Source organism: Eretmochelys imbricata, chromosome 17 (genome assembly GCF_965152235.1).
Source record: "Eretmochelys imbricata isolate rEreImb1 chromosome 17, rEreImb1.hap1, whole genome shotgun sequence".
NCBI classification, from domain to species: domain Eukaryota; kingdom Metazoa; phylum Chordata; order Testudines; family Cheloniidae; genus Eretmochelys; species Eretmochelys imbricata.
Genome location: NC_135588.1, coordinates 8,489,921 through 8,505,898, shown reverse-complemented (window position 1 = coordinate 8,505,898; position 15,978 = coordinate 8,489,921). Strand labels below are relative to the sequence as shown.

At 43.3% G+C, this 15,978-nt stretch overlaps 1 protein-coding gene across 3 annotated transcripts in view; it reads right to left on the bottom strand.

Annotated features, from left to right (window-relative positions):
* Nucleotides 1-15,978, bottom strand: part of CUEDC1 (CUE domain containing 1) — a 123,988-nt gene that overhangs the window by 67,118 nt on the left and 40,892 nt on the right. Inside the window, exon 1 of one of the 3 annotated variants that reach the window (XM_077836494.1) lies at nt 9,983-10,049. The exons of the other annotated variants lie outside the window; for them this stretch is intronic. The gene's annotated coding sequence lies outside the window, so the exon portion shown is untranslated. Of the gene's footprint in view, nt 1-9,982; nt 10,050-15,978 lie in introns of those variants that run through there. 3 annotated transcript variants of the gene reach the window in all.

Genomic DNA, 15,978 nt, shown 5'->3' with positions numbered 1-15,978 from the left:
ACATACGCATAATACAGGCCAAAGAACTTCAGCCAACAGTTTTAGCATCCAGCCCAATAACCATGCCTTGAACTATAATATATCTTTTTAAAAGAGATTCACTCTTGATTTAAAGACTTTAAGTGATGACAAATCCACCACGTGCTTTAGGCTCCTTTGGAAATTCCGGCCGAAACCGCTAGATATGTCTCTCAATATTAGGAAATGTAACAATTGGTTTATATTTTTGATCTTACAAACAAAAGAAGTTTCCTTCCCTTTCCCGTAAGTCCTTGATTCACCTGATATTAGACATTTCAACAGCTACAGACCAAAGAACTTTGCCCAACAAGATTATTCTTGTTTGGGTTCTTTGGCATTCAAATTAAATTTAAAAATAAAGAGAGTGATTGTGGCAACAAAAACAATGAGCACCACTGAAGGTGCTGCTCCATCACAGGCGTTTGTCACTCGTAAAGCTGTCTCCAACTCTTTTCAACTAAACCACTCAGTTTTTCAGAGACAGATTTATGGCAGGCTATTGTGGGATGAACAGATGTCAGCTCTGCATAGCACCCAGTAGGTTTATAAAGCAATTTAACTCAACTAAAAATCACTGAGCCAAATCCAACTCAAGCGTAAGGCTAAACTAAACTCACCTCCCCCAACTCTAAGCCCTCCCTCTCTCTATCACTGTTGGAAATTTTCCTATCTTCCCCATCACCCAGGCTTGGAAACGTAGGCCCTGTTTCTGCAATGAGGCTCCACACATGCACAGGGCCCTGTATGGAGTTGACTGCAGGATCAGGGCCTTGGTATCATATTGGAGAAGGAAGATAACAGATGTCCAAGTGGGGAGTTGCACCCTGCTTACACCAGGACCAAATCTGGTCCACAAACAACCCCTACCCAAAAAAAACCCCACATACCACTACAAAGGAAATTAAATTTAAAGGTAGACTGATCCCATGATCAAGGGCGATTAACCACCACAAAATGTCTGGCCTTTAGTACTTTTACCGTGACTAATCTATGGTTTTCACACATATTTGCCATGGCAGAGTTGCAACCCTAGTTCTAAACTAAGCCTATATTAAGGAGATAGCACAGGTACTTAATCAAAAAGTTCCTTGCCTGTGAGGCTGCTTTGCATGGGTTTCATCAAAGGTAATTTGATCTTGGTAGGCCAACATTCCTAAAATAGTTGAGGGAATTCAAACATGAAATTAGGTTTCCAAGAGGGGATTTAAAAAAAAAAAAAATAGGTCAAGCAAGTGTGAGTGATTAGAGTAACCCAGTATCCCTTTGTATAATTTAACTGAATCTCTGTAAAAATCTACCTTGCGTCAATGTAAAATAAATTAAATGCAAGAAGTTGCCTTAAGCGAAGATGTAGATATAAAATCCTTCTGCCAGGTGACTGAAGAGAGACCTTTTCTCCTCTGGCTTTCCTTGCTGACATCAAAACACATTTGTCTCCATCTGAAATCAGTTTAAGTTTCCAGCCTATTTTACAAGTCAAATAAACATGGAGCGCACCGAACACCACACATGACGAAAAGATGACAGAAATGCAAAACAAGCCAAAGAGCTCTACCGCGAGAAATTCCTAGTCTTCCAGGAACTTCACAGATGTTGCATCATTCTTCTAATCAAAGCAAAGAGACCTTACATTTAGTGATTAAATTATCTGACTCTTGCTTTATAAACAGCTAACCTGAAACCAGCGCTTACTGTTAATTGCAGCCTGCAGCTCTGCCCCGCTCTGCTCACCAACTACTGAGACTCTTACCTTTCAACACAGAAGGTGAACTTCTACCTTTTCAGCCACCTCCCAAAAATAAAAGCTGCCCCACATAATTGTCCCTATGCGCCACATCAGGAGGGCAGCATGGAATGCTGATGCTCCTTGTTCCCAAAAACAGGTCCCTGTCCCTGGAGCTAATCCTACAAAAAATAATATTGTAGTACGGTATAGTGATTGCACAGATCACTACAGTATGTTGCTGCAGGGTAGTATTTTGGATCATTACTGTAGAATACCATAGTGTAAGGATAAAGGGAATCTTTCAGCTGTTAGCAGTATAGGGCCTATGATACACAGCTGAGAAGTCCTAAATGCATCCTGCACAGTGGGCAGTGGTACACACACACACACACACACCTCTTTCATTGTATTCTTCTCATTTCTATGCCACCCTTGAGAACTGCACCGCATGGAACAGGCAACTGTGACACAGGCTCTACGGCGACTGAATTCCCATGCTTTTTTAAAATCAGAACCTGAAGAGACTGTAGCACCAGTGCTCTCCAAAAACAGCCACCTACACAGACAGTTCAGTGAGCCACACTCACCTGACACCGAAACAGGGGAACAGAACTTGGGACCTTCCCTCTCCAGGAAAAAACATGCCTCTTCTACTTGACCACAAGCAAGATATCTGTTAGCCACCAGTACGCCACATCCACTTTGGAGGGCATAGCTGCCCCGTGGAGGGCCACAACATGATCACATGCCCTTGGAAGGGCTTACATTCCACCCAGCAGACAGTAGCAGCACATGTGCTAGTCCAGGACCCTGACTAATATGCCTTCCAGCAGCAGTCTCCTGACTGCTGTGTGGAATACGCTGCCCTGCTCTGGGGGTCAGTGACCAGCAGGAAGGAGAAAGCTCTGTGGCAGCTGGAAGGACAGCTGGACAGGCACAAGGCAGGGAGATAGTCATTGAAGTACTTACTGGGGCCCACTGGATGTTTGAGCTGTTAGGGCCTAGCAGCCAAAGTGCCTTTATCACTTCCTCCCAGCTACGGTACACTAGGTGCACTAACAAGTGCTGTTTCAGGACAAAGGGATGATGCACCGCTGTGCTCCAGTGAGCCTACCAGGAGGCAGCCTTGCACCCTTTTTTCTTGCTTTTCTTCTAGGCTTAGCCTTTGCTACTGTCATTTTTTTAAAACCCTGTGGCAACAGCAGGAGCAGGTAGGACTCCTGACTGCTGACACTTGTGGGACAGCTGCTGTTCCCAGAGGCACTGGGGGATGTGCACAGGACAGCATCAGTCTGCATGAGAAGAGCAGGAAGAAGTGCCCTCAAGGGGTTAGGACAGAGGACTGGGAATCAGGGCTGCTGTTTCTATTCTCGGATGTACTACCAACCTGCTGGGTAAGTCACTTAACCTCGCTGTGCCTCAGTTACCCATCTGTAACATGAGAGAAACAGTATGTACACACCTGATAGGAATGCTGTAAGGTTTAATCATGCTTTGGTAAAACACTAACAGGTCCTTGCAGGAAAGGTGCTACATCAGGCTCTGATGTAGAGCCTACTAAAATCAATAGGAGCCTTGCCATGCTGCTCAATGGGCTTTGCATTTGACCCTCAACGCAGCCTGAAGCACGGCACGCACAACAGTGGAGCTCAACGTACTGTGCGTTCCAGGTCAGCACAGAGGGCAAACCAAACCAACAATCCAGAAGTGCAGCACGATGCAAAGAATGCAGCAGGCAAACAGTTAAATGGAGGAGCCAGGGCCGTCCTTACCCATTCGCAAAGTACGCAGCTGTGTAGGGCACCAGGAAATTTGGGGCAAATTTCCTGGTGCCCTGCGCAGCTGCGTGCTGATCCAGACCCTGCTCTGGCTCTTCCCCAGGGCCTTGGCCCCGGCCCCTGCCCCTTCCCCGCCCACCCCAGCCCCGCCTATTCCCCCACCATGCCTCTTCCCGCCCCTGCTCTGTCCCAGTCCCACCCCCACTCCCCTGAGCTCTGCAGCCAGGCTGGGCCTGCACTCACCAGCAGTGGGAGTGCAGCGATCTGGCCCCAGCCGCACCACCGATGAGTGCTGGGGGGTGGTTCCTCCCTGACCCCCAAGCCAGCCCCGCCTCCCTGTGGAGGCCTGGGGCTCACCCCCCCAGAGGCCTGTGGCCCCACACCACCCCCCTGTGGGGGGCTGCATAGGGCCCCAGAATAGCTTGGGACAGCCCTGGAAGGAGCACGTGATCAAAACCAGCCAATCCCTGGCCATGTAAATCCTTGGGTAACACTGCTTAGGCTGGGGTTATTTCTGTATAAATTTCCTAAATATGCCACTGAACTCAAGGGCACAGCTGGAACATTAAATGCAAGGGACAGCTGGCACGGCTATTCCTTCCCAAGGCACGCGCACACTTGTTTCTCTAGAGCCATTGCCTTATGGAGTCAAAATAAGCAGGAAGCAAGGATTTCCAAATTACAAGCGGAACACTTATTAACTGCAAAGCACAGAAATGTAACAAGACACCTTGTCCTTCTAGTTAAGCGTTAGTGGAAGCAGTTTAATTGAAAGAGACTAGGGTTTTCAAGGACTCATTCCTATCCTACAATGCTTAAAAATCTCCATTCTCCCCAGTGCATCCTTCCTCACAAAAGGGAGATGGGACAGCAGGGGAAAAAAGCCTGTTCTTCAAAAGTAGCCTTTAGTCATGTTCTTGACAAAGCCTTATGAAAACAAAAACCAATGACACTAAGGTGAATCACTAACAGTCCACTATAAGCTTCTTAACGGACAGCAGTCCTGACTGGTTTACACGGACATCATCACATGCTGTCACTCTTGGCCACAATCAAAGGCTACTAAATATTGACCATTCCCATCCCAGTCACCCTCCTTTCCTGGCACAGGTTTTTAGTTGTTCATTTCACTTCCTGGAGTGTATGCTTTTTGTTCTGTGGATTCTCATGCCCCTCCCCTCCGCCCCCCGCAGGAGGTCTTTGAAATTTGATGGCAGGCAGAGGCTGCACAGCTTTCCAAATACCTCCAGGACACATTGATGCTAAGCACCAGCCCATATGGCCCCTTTTGTTTATTTACATTAAAAATGATGTTCAGACGGGACCCAGGGCTGATCTTATGCCAAGGTAACTTCAGTGGGGTTCGCAAAAAGAAAAGGAGTACTTGTGGCACCTTAGAGACTAACCAATTTATTTGAGCATAAGCTTTCGTGAGCTACTGCTCATCGGATGCAGTAGCTCACGAAAGCTTATGCTCAAATAAATTGGTTAGTCTCTAAGGTGCCACAAGTACTCCTTTTCTTTTTGCGAATACAGACTAACATGGCTGTTACTCTGAAACCTGTCATTATTCAGTGGGGATATAAGCAAAACCAAACCCAAGGTGATTACCAGTCCTGGGCCCCATCCTGCAAGGTACTGAGTGACCTTAACTCCCACTACAGAACCCTGCAGGATGAAGCCATCTGTTAAGATCGCGCAGAGAAATAATTAATTCAGGGGAAGAATTCAGGGACAATTTATTCATATTTCCCTTGGTCCATAGATGGGCCACGCTGCTCTTGCACAGATGGGGGAATTCATCCACCACCACTGCAATATTCTCCTAAGCTTTCGCAGGGACCTCATGGAGGCCCCTCTACTCCTTAGTGGAGTCTGTGTAAGGGCTCGGGGGCAATATGTAGCCAGGAGAAGGGCGGGTGGGAGAAAATTAACATTGTCCCTTCATCCACACTGCAGGGATCAGGGAGGAAAGAAAATTAATTCCTCAAAGATTCCATGATAGAGGGTCTTTGGGGCAACCACTGACTGTGGGAGCCTGGACAGAACAACCTCAATGGAGTGCACAACCCCTGCTCCCCCGACCAGCAGAGCATATCTCCGCAAGAGAAACTTTATGTAGATTCCCTCCCCTTCAGACTCCTCCAGCAGGTTTTCCCACAGAAGCGGGAGATCAGGCCCTTTTTTAACTGCCTAATATTAACTTCCTCTCTTTATCCTATATTAGCATGACTGGTTTATTATTTGTATTACAGTAGTACCTTGAGCTCCCAGCTGCGACCAGGGTCCCATTGTCCTGGGTGCTGTACATATGCATAGGAAGATACAGTCCCTGTCTCTGAGAGTTTATAATCTGAATAGACAAGACACAAACAGCAAAAGGAAGAATAATTATCCCTCTTTTACGAGTGGGGACTGAGGCAGAGGCATTAAGTGACTTGCCCAAAGTCACTCAGAATCTGTGGCATTGCTGAGAATTAAACACAAGTGTCCCAAGTCCCAGTCCAGGGCTTTAACCACTAGACCAGCCTTGCTCTATATTATATTTCTTTTGTGTTGATTTCTCCCCTGTGCATGAGGCTTTTGTGCCTGTGACTGCTGACGGATGAAGTGAGCTGTAGCTCACGAAAGCTTATGCTCAAATAAATTGGTTAGTCTCTAAGGTGTCACAAGTACTCCTTTTCTTTTTGCAAATACAGACTAACACAGCTGTTACTCTGAAACCTGTTTTACTCTGATCCAAGGAGATAACCATTCAAAAAAGTAAAACAGCTGGGTCAATATTACCAGTCTGGCTACAAAGTATATTTAATATAGCATCTTGGCTTTTTGTAAGTCCCCCTTCCACTACCAGCTAGTGAACTGGTGATTGCTCTCAGTCTATGGTTACTTCTGATGTCAGGCTCTATGGAACAGTTGGTTATGCTACTTTAAAAATTAAACAAAAAATATTTTTGTTTAAAAAAAAATAATCTACAAAACATGCACCCACCAGTCCGCTTTTTTTAAGTGATATTTACCCATAAAATGCTGCTTAAAATCCCCCAAACAGAGAACCAGAGGTACAATCCAGCAGAATGTTTAAAGTATCTTTGCTTTTTATAATAAGGAATGGATTGTTGTCCAGTGGATGGAGCAAGGGGGATTGGGAGTCAGGGCTCCTGGACTCTATTCCCAACTCTCCCACTAACTCATTGTGTGACCTTGGGAAAGCCAGCAAATCACTTACGCATGTTCTTAAATCCCACTCAAAGTTTTAAACACGGCTCACATACTTTGTGGAATTGAGGCCTATAACTCAGTTTACCTAACTGTGAAATGTAGACCACTTTTCTTATGGGGTGTTGTGCAGCATTGGTAACACTTGAAACACTTGTATGAAAAGCTATGCAGGTGTGAAGTAGTAAATTTTAAATATATATATTATCAGTAAGTTATAAATACCACATATATGCGATGGTTATTACTATACCAGTAACTTAAATAGTGTTTTCATGTATGAAGGCAGTGTGATCTAGTGCATAGAGCTCTGGACTGGGACTCAGGAGACCTGCGTTCTAGTCCTAGCTCTGCCATTGACCTGTTGGGTGACCCTGGGCAAGTCTCTGTGCCTCAGTTTCCCAATCTAAGTGATAACGATACTGACTACTCTTATAGATCTACTGATGAAGAACAGTAGGTAAGAGCTATTATTATGTGACAATATCATTTATAAATGATTTACTCTAACAATTTTCAGTAACTTTCTCTGTTATTCTTTATTTGTAGGTAACGGTTCTATTGTACTGTAAATTGTGTGCTGCATGCTCCATTCACATTGTGTGTATAGTAAAAATAATGTAGGCAGACAGTTCAGAGCAGCAGATGATGAGTTCTCAGATTTAACACATTGAAAATGAAATGTTTGTGAAGCTAAAACATTTCAACGCTGCTCCTAAAGACCAAGTACAACAGAGAGAACCAGCAGGCTGCAGCTGGTTACTCTGAAGGGCCACCATTTTGAGGGGCAGAGGGGAATCATCTTGAACATCTATGTGGTAGGCACACATTTCTGTGAGCCCAAAGGCCTCAAAGCAGGAGACAAATTTCATTACAATTTATAATAAGGAGACTAGACACTGTTCTGCATAAAGCATCTCCCAGTGCTAGACAACAAGAGTCATTTTGGGGAGCTAGGATTCTTCTGCATTGCAAAGCAATGTCACAGCTGGTTGCTTTAAATAAACAAACAAACAAACAAACAAATCCTTGTGTGCAAATCCATTGAGATTCTGCCACAGTTGGGTGTTAGTTGATAAATACTGGGGGGAGGATGGGACTCGATGCACAATTAGCCGGCTGGACTCACTGCCACAAGACATCTTTTGAGACCAGGAGATTAGTGAGATTCAGAAAAACATAGGATGTTATATGGATAACAAGAATATCCAGAGTGGTTATATTAGGGACTTAAAAGAAAAAACAAAAACACAACACAAGAGTTTTGGAAGGGTGATGAACTATACTGCTGCGGGGCATAAACCAGCTTCTTTAAATTCATGGAGGTCAAGAAGAAACTTTCCATGGGGCAGGTTATCCCATAGCTGCCTACTGTAGGGTTTCTTGCATCGTCCTCTGAAGCAGCTTATACTGACCACTGTTAGAAACAAGGTACTAAGACTAGGTGCACAGCTGGTCTGATATAGTATGGCAGGTCCTATGTTCCTGTGACCATGGCATGCACAGTCAAAACAGTGATCGTGTTTTTTGTAATCACTTCAAAGCCACTTATTGCTCGTATGTCACGTGCTGCTCTAGAATGCTTTCTTACTGCAGCTTACTCTTCCGTTCATATCTGGAGGCTCACTTATAAAAATCCGTCTTTGAGCCCAGAAAAGTCCAAACGGGCATTCAGGTTTCAAAATTGGGAAACCACCATTTCTGTCATAAGCAATTATCCTGCAGCCGTAACATTTTGTATGGACATAGGGAATCTATTCCTAAAGGTTCCCACGGTGTTTCATAAACTATCCACCCACACAGCACCACTGAAACACATCCACCTCTGAGGCAGCATTCAGGAGAATGGTGGGGAAGCAGGAAGAGAAAATTCTGGACCAAGGCAACTGGAAAAACCTCTGGGTCTATGGAAAATACTACGGGGGTATTATCTCCATTGTATCTTATATCTAACATATTGCTTTTCTAAGGGGTGAGCAGGCATTCTTTGCTGAAGGGAAAGCAGTCACTGAACCATTTGTCTTAGGCTCCAGAAGTCAGATATCTTACCATGCAATCTAGTTAGCAAAGTAACATGCAATGCAGAGCAGGTAGCGAGACAGATTGCAGATCCACACAGCACACCACATAGCAACACCTTCCAGCATCCCTAGGGCAGTGTCATCTAGTGGCTAGAGCACTGGATTGCAAGTCTAGACTCCTGGATTCTATTCCTGTCTCTGCCTCACTGCAAGACCTTAGGCAAGTCACTTAACTGTGTCTCAGTTTACCAATCTGTCAGTCGTGTATAACACTCACCATCCATATAAGGGAGTTTGTCAGCCTTGAAAAAGCCTCAGATGTATTGAAAGTTCTCAGCCTCATATAATACTTTAAACCCTTCCACCTAAGTGCAAAATCTCCTCCTATTCCTCGGCATTCAGCTACTATTCCATCATTATTTCTAAATCATACAAACAATAAATAAGATGCTGCAGACATTTCCTGATTGGACCTTTCCCTGTATATTCCAACAGTTCTCAAAGAATTGTTTGTTTAGTTTAAACTGGATTCGGACACCACTGTTTAACATCTGAAACACGCTAACGCTTCATATTCATCAGTGTTCAGGGCTGAGCTCAATATAAAGACTCACATATGCTATGGCTTTTACTCAGACACACCACACTACCAAGCAAGTGGCTTGCAGGCAGTTGTATAACCAAGTACTTAGAGCAAGTTCCTATTTGGGGAAACCCAGCTGCAGTTGTAATGCAAAGCCCCTGTGCCGTATGTCACACAAGCCCATCTTTAAATACTTATCCCTCTTCTTTTGTGCTATGTTCCAGCATAAACCCTTACTGGTTCCAAAAACAAAACAGGAAGCCACGTGTAGTAAAAGAAAATCATTCTTTAGAGACAGAGGTAATCAGCCACCCTTGGGAGCCAATAATGAAGGTCAGAATAAATATAGGGATCACCTCTGGAGCAATTTTCAGATTAGACGTGGTCAGCAACCACTAAACTGTAAGAGAAAATGAAAGATAATCCACTGTGGGGGCAAGGGGAATCTTTAATACTTAACACCCAAACTCCTCTAGGGCTAATTATCTTGGCTGATTTTCAAATGTTAATTTGCCATTTCAAGTCAAGAGCCTCAGAAACTGAAGATGGGAATGACTTACTGGATCTAGACAGTACAGGACTGTTTCCCTGTAGTTTTTCATTGAGCAGGTAAATAAGGAATTACTTGGCTTACCCTGCAACTCTTGCTGAAATCAATGGAGCTGTGAACGCTCACCGCTTTGCAGGATCAGGTCCTCCTTGCCTTCAAAATAACAAAGAGGGGGTGATTTTGTGAGAACGTGTCCAAATAATAACAACGATCAGGAAGCACAAAAGACTATTTTCCCCTGGTTGGTATAATTACAAGTTAAAATTTGTCAAACTGTTTGAAACATAAAGAACCATCCTGGCTTGAGTTTGGAGAGGGCCAAGCTCAAAATAAGTCATGGCCAGGTGGGTGACAGCACAGAAGTTAACTGAATTCCTGTTAACATTTCTATGCTCCTTCAGATTGGGGATCATCACCACTGTATCAGAGTGCCTATTTTATCAAAGAACTGCAGCTTCTCATGCTGGGCCTTACAGCACGTGTAGCTGTGTAACAAAAAGGGAACGTCATTCCTTTTATTCTGCACTGCTCCTTTTAACATGCAGGAGGTTTCCCTCCTGATGTCTTGGGTTTCAATTCAGATCCAGAATGTTAAGCCTGGTCTACACTAACAAGTTTTGCTGGCATCATTACATCAGCTAGAGGTGCAGCTTTTACCAACATAGCTACTCTGACAAAAGCCCTGCGGGACATGGAGCTATACTAGCAAAAAAAGTGCTTTTGCTGGTATAGTTAACGTCACTCAGGGAACTGGTATAAGCTATACTGGCATCTGTTCTAGGACATTTTGTGAGGATAGCTATAGCAGCAAACCTTTTAAGTGCAGACATGGGTTTAGAGTCTTTCATATGAAGAAGACTTTATATGTCATTTCCTTAACCTGAAGTTATCTAAATCAAACCCAAAAACAAACAAAAAAATCCAAATACACGTGTGCACGGCTTGGAAAACAGACATAGGGCTCAGTCCTGTATTTCACTGGGATCTGATGGCACTCAGCTCTCCCCCGAATAAAGCTGTTTAGCACTTAGCAGAGTTGGGCCTCTAATGAAGCAAGTTGCTGTTTCAAACAAACATGCTAGCAGGGCTGCTGCACTGGTTGGCATGGCATGGACAAAAATATTCAACACATTCATGTAAATACACCAAGAATTTTAAGAGGCCCCGGCAGCTTATACAAAAACCGACACACACATTTACCACCACATGACGACCATTAAGATGCAGTCTTAAAGCCATCAGCAAGGGGAAAGACACTATGTATTATACTCAAAAAGAAAAGGAGTACTTGTGGCACCTTAGAGACTAACCAATTTATTTGAGCATAAGCTTTCGTGAGCTACTGCATCCGATGAAGTGAGCTGTAGCTCACGAAAGCTTATGCTCAAATAAATTGGTTAGTCTCTAAGGTGCCACAAGTACTCCTTTTCTTTTTGCTAATACAGACTTACACGGCTACTACTCTGAAACCTATGTATTATACTGCAGCACCTAAACGGTTTGCAATTACAAACATCTCTGACTGTTATTCTCCTGCCTTCAGAGTCTAAGGGCCCTCTGCTTAATGTGAAAAAAATCATTACTGATTTGCCTAAGGCAACATAGAGCAGAAAGATTGTACAAGTTTCTATGGAAACAAAATTAGTAGAGTAAAAACCACACTCATGGGCATTGTAAATTATTTACCAGGACAGGCCTCTGTCCATTAAGATCTGATAAGAAGATTTAAAGGTAATCACTGGGCAGAGTGTTGCAACCGCTTAGTTCAGGTCACTGAAACCACAGTCAAAGAAGAGAACAATTTTGGCTTTCTGGCCATGTGTACTGCATAAACCACTTTAGGTTAGAAAGCATGACTCACTCACAGGTGGAGGAGAAGTTTGAATATTAAACATCTTTCAGATCCTGCATTTTTGTCATCATATTTGCAGTTTGGAGATTTCTTTGGTGAGGTGGAGGCAGAGCACAGATCAGGCCTGAGTGATATGTGAGAGAAGATAAGTGGATGTGGATGTGCAACGAAGGATGCCATTCTGTGCTCCAGATTCTAGGCTTTAAAATAAAAATCAAGTCTCTTGCCCACAGGGCTGCACCGTGTCTAAGGGTATGTCTACTAAGCAGTAAAACACCCGCAGCTGGCCCATCTCAGCTGACTTGGGCTCAGGCTGTGGGGCTATGAAATTGCAGTGTAGATGTTCAAGTTCAGGCTTGATATTCCTGGTATTTCTAAAGGAAACCACAAGAAGGGTGAGGGGAGGGAGAGAAAGAAATACTTTTTCAGAACAGAAACGAATACCGCACCCCTTCCTCTCCCTCTCATCTTTCAGGACTTCTTTATACATCATGAAGAAGCAAAAGATGGCGTAAACCCAATTTAAAAAAAAAAAAAAAAGGACACTAGCAGTTCTCCTTTAAGTCCCATCTGAAAGAGGACACCTCTAGCTGTACAGCACACCTTAATACACTTGCGGGGGCCCTGTTTAAGTATGACTCAGAGATTAACAGTGTGTTACCAACACCACTTCTGCAGCCTTTAGGTGTTTCCTGTACAGGTCTCCCATCTAAAATACAAACTGATATGGCCCTACTTAGCTTGCAAGGATCACACTTATAAGTTGTTATCACTTGAAACCACAGTTAGAAAGAAAAAAATGGAGTAATTCAGTCTCAAAGCCAATAAGGTATTTGACTTGCACATATTCAGTCCAGTGAATGCACTGAACTGACATCTAGGTACAGTTACAGTAAGTGTGTGCTGTATTCTTGCTATGCAGTGACACAGCATCTCATTTTAAATAGCCCTCCTCTTTTATTCTCCCTCACACAGTGTGACGTAGCTCAGTGGAGGAGAACCTCCTTGGAAAACTAAACTTACTGGTGATGGATATTTAATTAAACACCAATATGTCACATATCCTCCAGGGAAACAACAGAAATGTTTCCAATGAACCTTGAAAAAAAAGGGATATTACATCGTCTGGTACATTTGGGCTCTTAGAGAGTAAATGTGCAGTTCACTAAAAGTTGTAGTTTAAAGTTTGCTCTGTTTCTGTTGGCATCCCGACAGAATGGATCAGAATATTAGATGGAAAATATATGGGGAGATTAACCTGGATTTAAACTCAGTGTGATGTTCAAATAGGCTCTAAAACTCTTTTCAAACTTGAAAGCACAGCTTGGACAAATTGCAAAAAAAGAAAAGGCACAGTAGATTAGGGCAAGTGTGAAGGTGGTACTAATTATAGAAAAGTTGAAGGGTCCAGAGTTAGATGATTTCGACACATGAAAAGATGTTCAGACGAATATATAGGAAACATGGTGTTAAACTTAGAAATGGAGGGTAAGAGAAGGGTTGGAAGACCTAAAACTATCATACAAAAGGATGTGATTAGCGAGGAGTTTATGAGGAACTGCTTCAAGACAGACTAGAATGGAGAAGAAGGACTCGATGGCCCGACCACACATAGATGGCCCGACGACACATAGATGGGATTAAGCCTAGAAGATTATGAGATTTCTCAACGGCAAGAGAAGCTGATGGCTTCCTTCTATTGTCTCACTTTGACAGACGCCTGAACTCTCTGGGTTCAGCCTAGACACAAACAAATAATAATGCTGCTGCCGCCACCACCTCCTGCACTGATTTATTATGGCCAGCCACTGAGTAAGGATAAGGTCTTCCCACAAACGCCATCACTCTTCCATTTAATTTTTTAATTAGCATAATTAATTTCCACATATAATTCACAATGCATCGCAATCCAGATATTCAGGCCAACCCAGAGCAAAGACAATTGTCAGCCAATGGTAGTTCACAATTTAGAACAGGCCTAAACACTGACATGATTATTTACTATTTGTATTGCGGTAGTGTCTAGAGGATCCATTGTGCCAGGCACTGTACATACACAGAACAAAAAGATGGTCCCAGCCCCAAAAAGCTTATACTTGGAGTGTAAGATGAGATATATAACAGGTCAATACAACAAGCAGAGGGAGAGCACAAGGAAACAATGAGACAATATTGGTCAGCATGGTAGGCTGTGTTCCCAGCACACCAGCAGCCGAGCTTTCTGTAGGCATCACAGCAGAGGTCAGTTTTAAGGAGGGATTTATAGGAGGACAATGAGGTGGCTCTGCGGGTGTTTACAGGGAGCTCCTCCCATGCATAAGGGGCAGCATGGGGGAAAGGCTGGCATTGATATAAGTTGTATCTATATGCGGGGATGCTAATTGAGTACCCTGGGACCGACTTAGATAGTTGGGGGAAGGGGAAAGCAAACATGCATTCTTTTCCAGTCCCTTTTCTGCCCTCCTCTCTCCAATCACCTTGAACTTAATCATAACTAATAACAAAATAAACTAACTGCATTTTTGTTAAGCTTCTAAATTTATACCAACTGGGCTGCATTTGTACCATTGGGAGGCTTGTCCCCATCTTTCCCTAAAATCTTGGAGGGAAGAAACCCTGTTGAATGGAGAACAAGTCCCAGATGTATATTAGGGGAGTTCATGAGCACATCTGTTTCCTTGACCATGGGCAACGACTCCAAAGGGTGCTAGTATAATGGACTTAGCCACTATAGGATAAGAAAATCACGGCTACCTCTGCATTTCCAAGAGAACACAGCCACAGAAATCTTGACTAGAACGGTTTTCATTCACCTATGCATTGCATTGCTATCCAGGTATGTCACTCCCTTAATTCCACTCCAATCTTCATCCGGACCTGCATTGCCACTCCTCTATTCTCTCCTTAAATTCCAGCTCTACAGGCCAGCAAGTAGAGTATGCTGCAGCCTGCCTCCAAAACCATGTAAACAGCACAACTGCATTATCCCCCACACTCCATTGATACCACTTACTCCATTGCAAGATCCAGTCAACATAAGTATTTCTATATTCCCCTCTCTGATCTCCCCATTTGTCTCACTCCTGTTTCCACTCTGTCCCTTCACACCATCTAGATACCCTTGGTGCAACAGCTTTTTCCATCAACTCTCTATCTCATTTCAAATCCCCTGTGAAAACAGTTTCTGTCACTTCCCTGTACCTGCTCTTCCTTTGTTTTCTCATCACTTGCTTTGTAACCAAGTTTTATAGCCCCATAAAGCATTCTGGGACATGGTTTGCAGGGAGTGAACCAGTTCAAAAAGCTGCATTTCACTGCTTGATCTAATCTTAAGAAATGCAAGCTTCAGAAGTAACTTCACCTAATAACAGAGAGCTAGAAATATCCAGGTACCTCTAGCTTTGACAAAAGAATGAAGAAAAATAAGGTTTGAAGGTGCTGCTATGCCTGATCAAGAATGAGAATGCAGTTCAGCACAACATACCTTAAATGTGCCGAAGGATATTTACATATTTCTGAGGATGTTACACTTATGTCGACTGTAAACTGCTGCATAAAAATATTGGGAAAAAGAAGAGATTGTTATAATTGACTCTATAATTAGGTAAAATGTTAAAATCAGCTTAAAGACTGAATATCACTGCAACTTATCTAACAGATGGGACATGCTTCATTCTCTAGAGAAGATATAATTATTTTCTTATTTCTAGTCAGTTAAAAATTTGCTTTCATGTGACCGGACAGCAAAAGAACCTTTAAAACAGGTATGTGTAATTAAACACACACTTAAATGCATCCATTTCAACCTGTAGTTAATACAGGCCCCCTCTCTAACCCTGCCTCAATGTGGCCTTTCAAGAGGGACAGAGCAGCAAATGAGAAATTGACAAGATGTCAGACAGAAGGAAGAAATATCGTTTCCCAAAGTCAGAGCTCATTTTCCAGCAACGAAACGAGAGACAGAGCTGAAAGGAAATGCCAGGAGCACAGGCAGCAGCATCTCAATAGGCAGACACAGCTGGCACAGACACCCATTTAACCATGTGTCCTGGCTGGGCTTCGCTTAGACAGGGACTATTATTAACGGATATAGAGGCAGCACCCTGGAATAATAAAAGCCATTTGCAAATGCAAGAATACAACAGCTAAAAAGCAGGTTAGTATTAAACTACCTTCTAACTGAAGAAAAGATGTCAGATAAAGATGAGCATGTTACATTGCATCACAA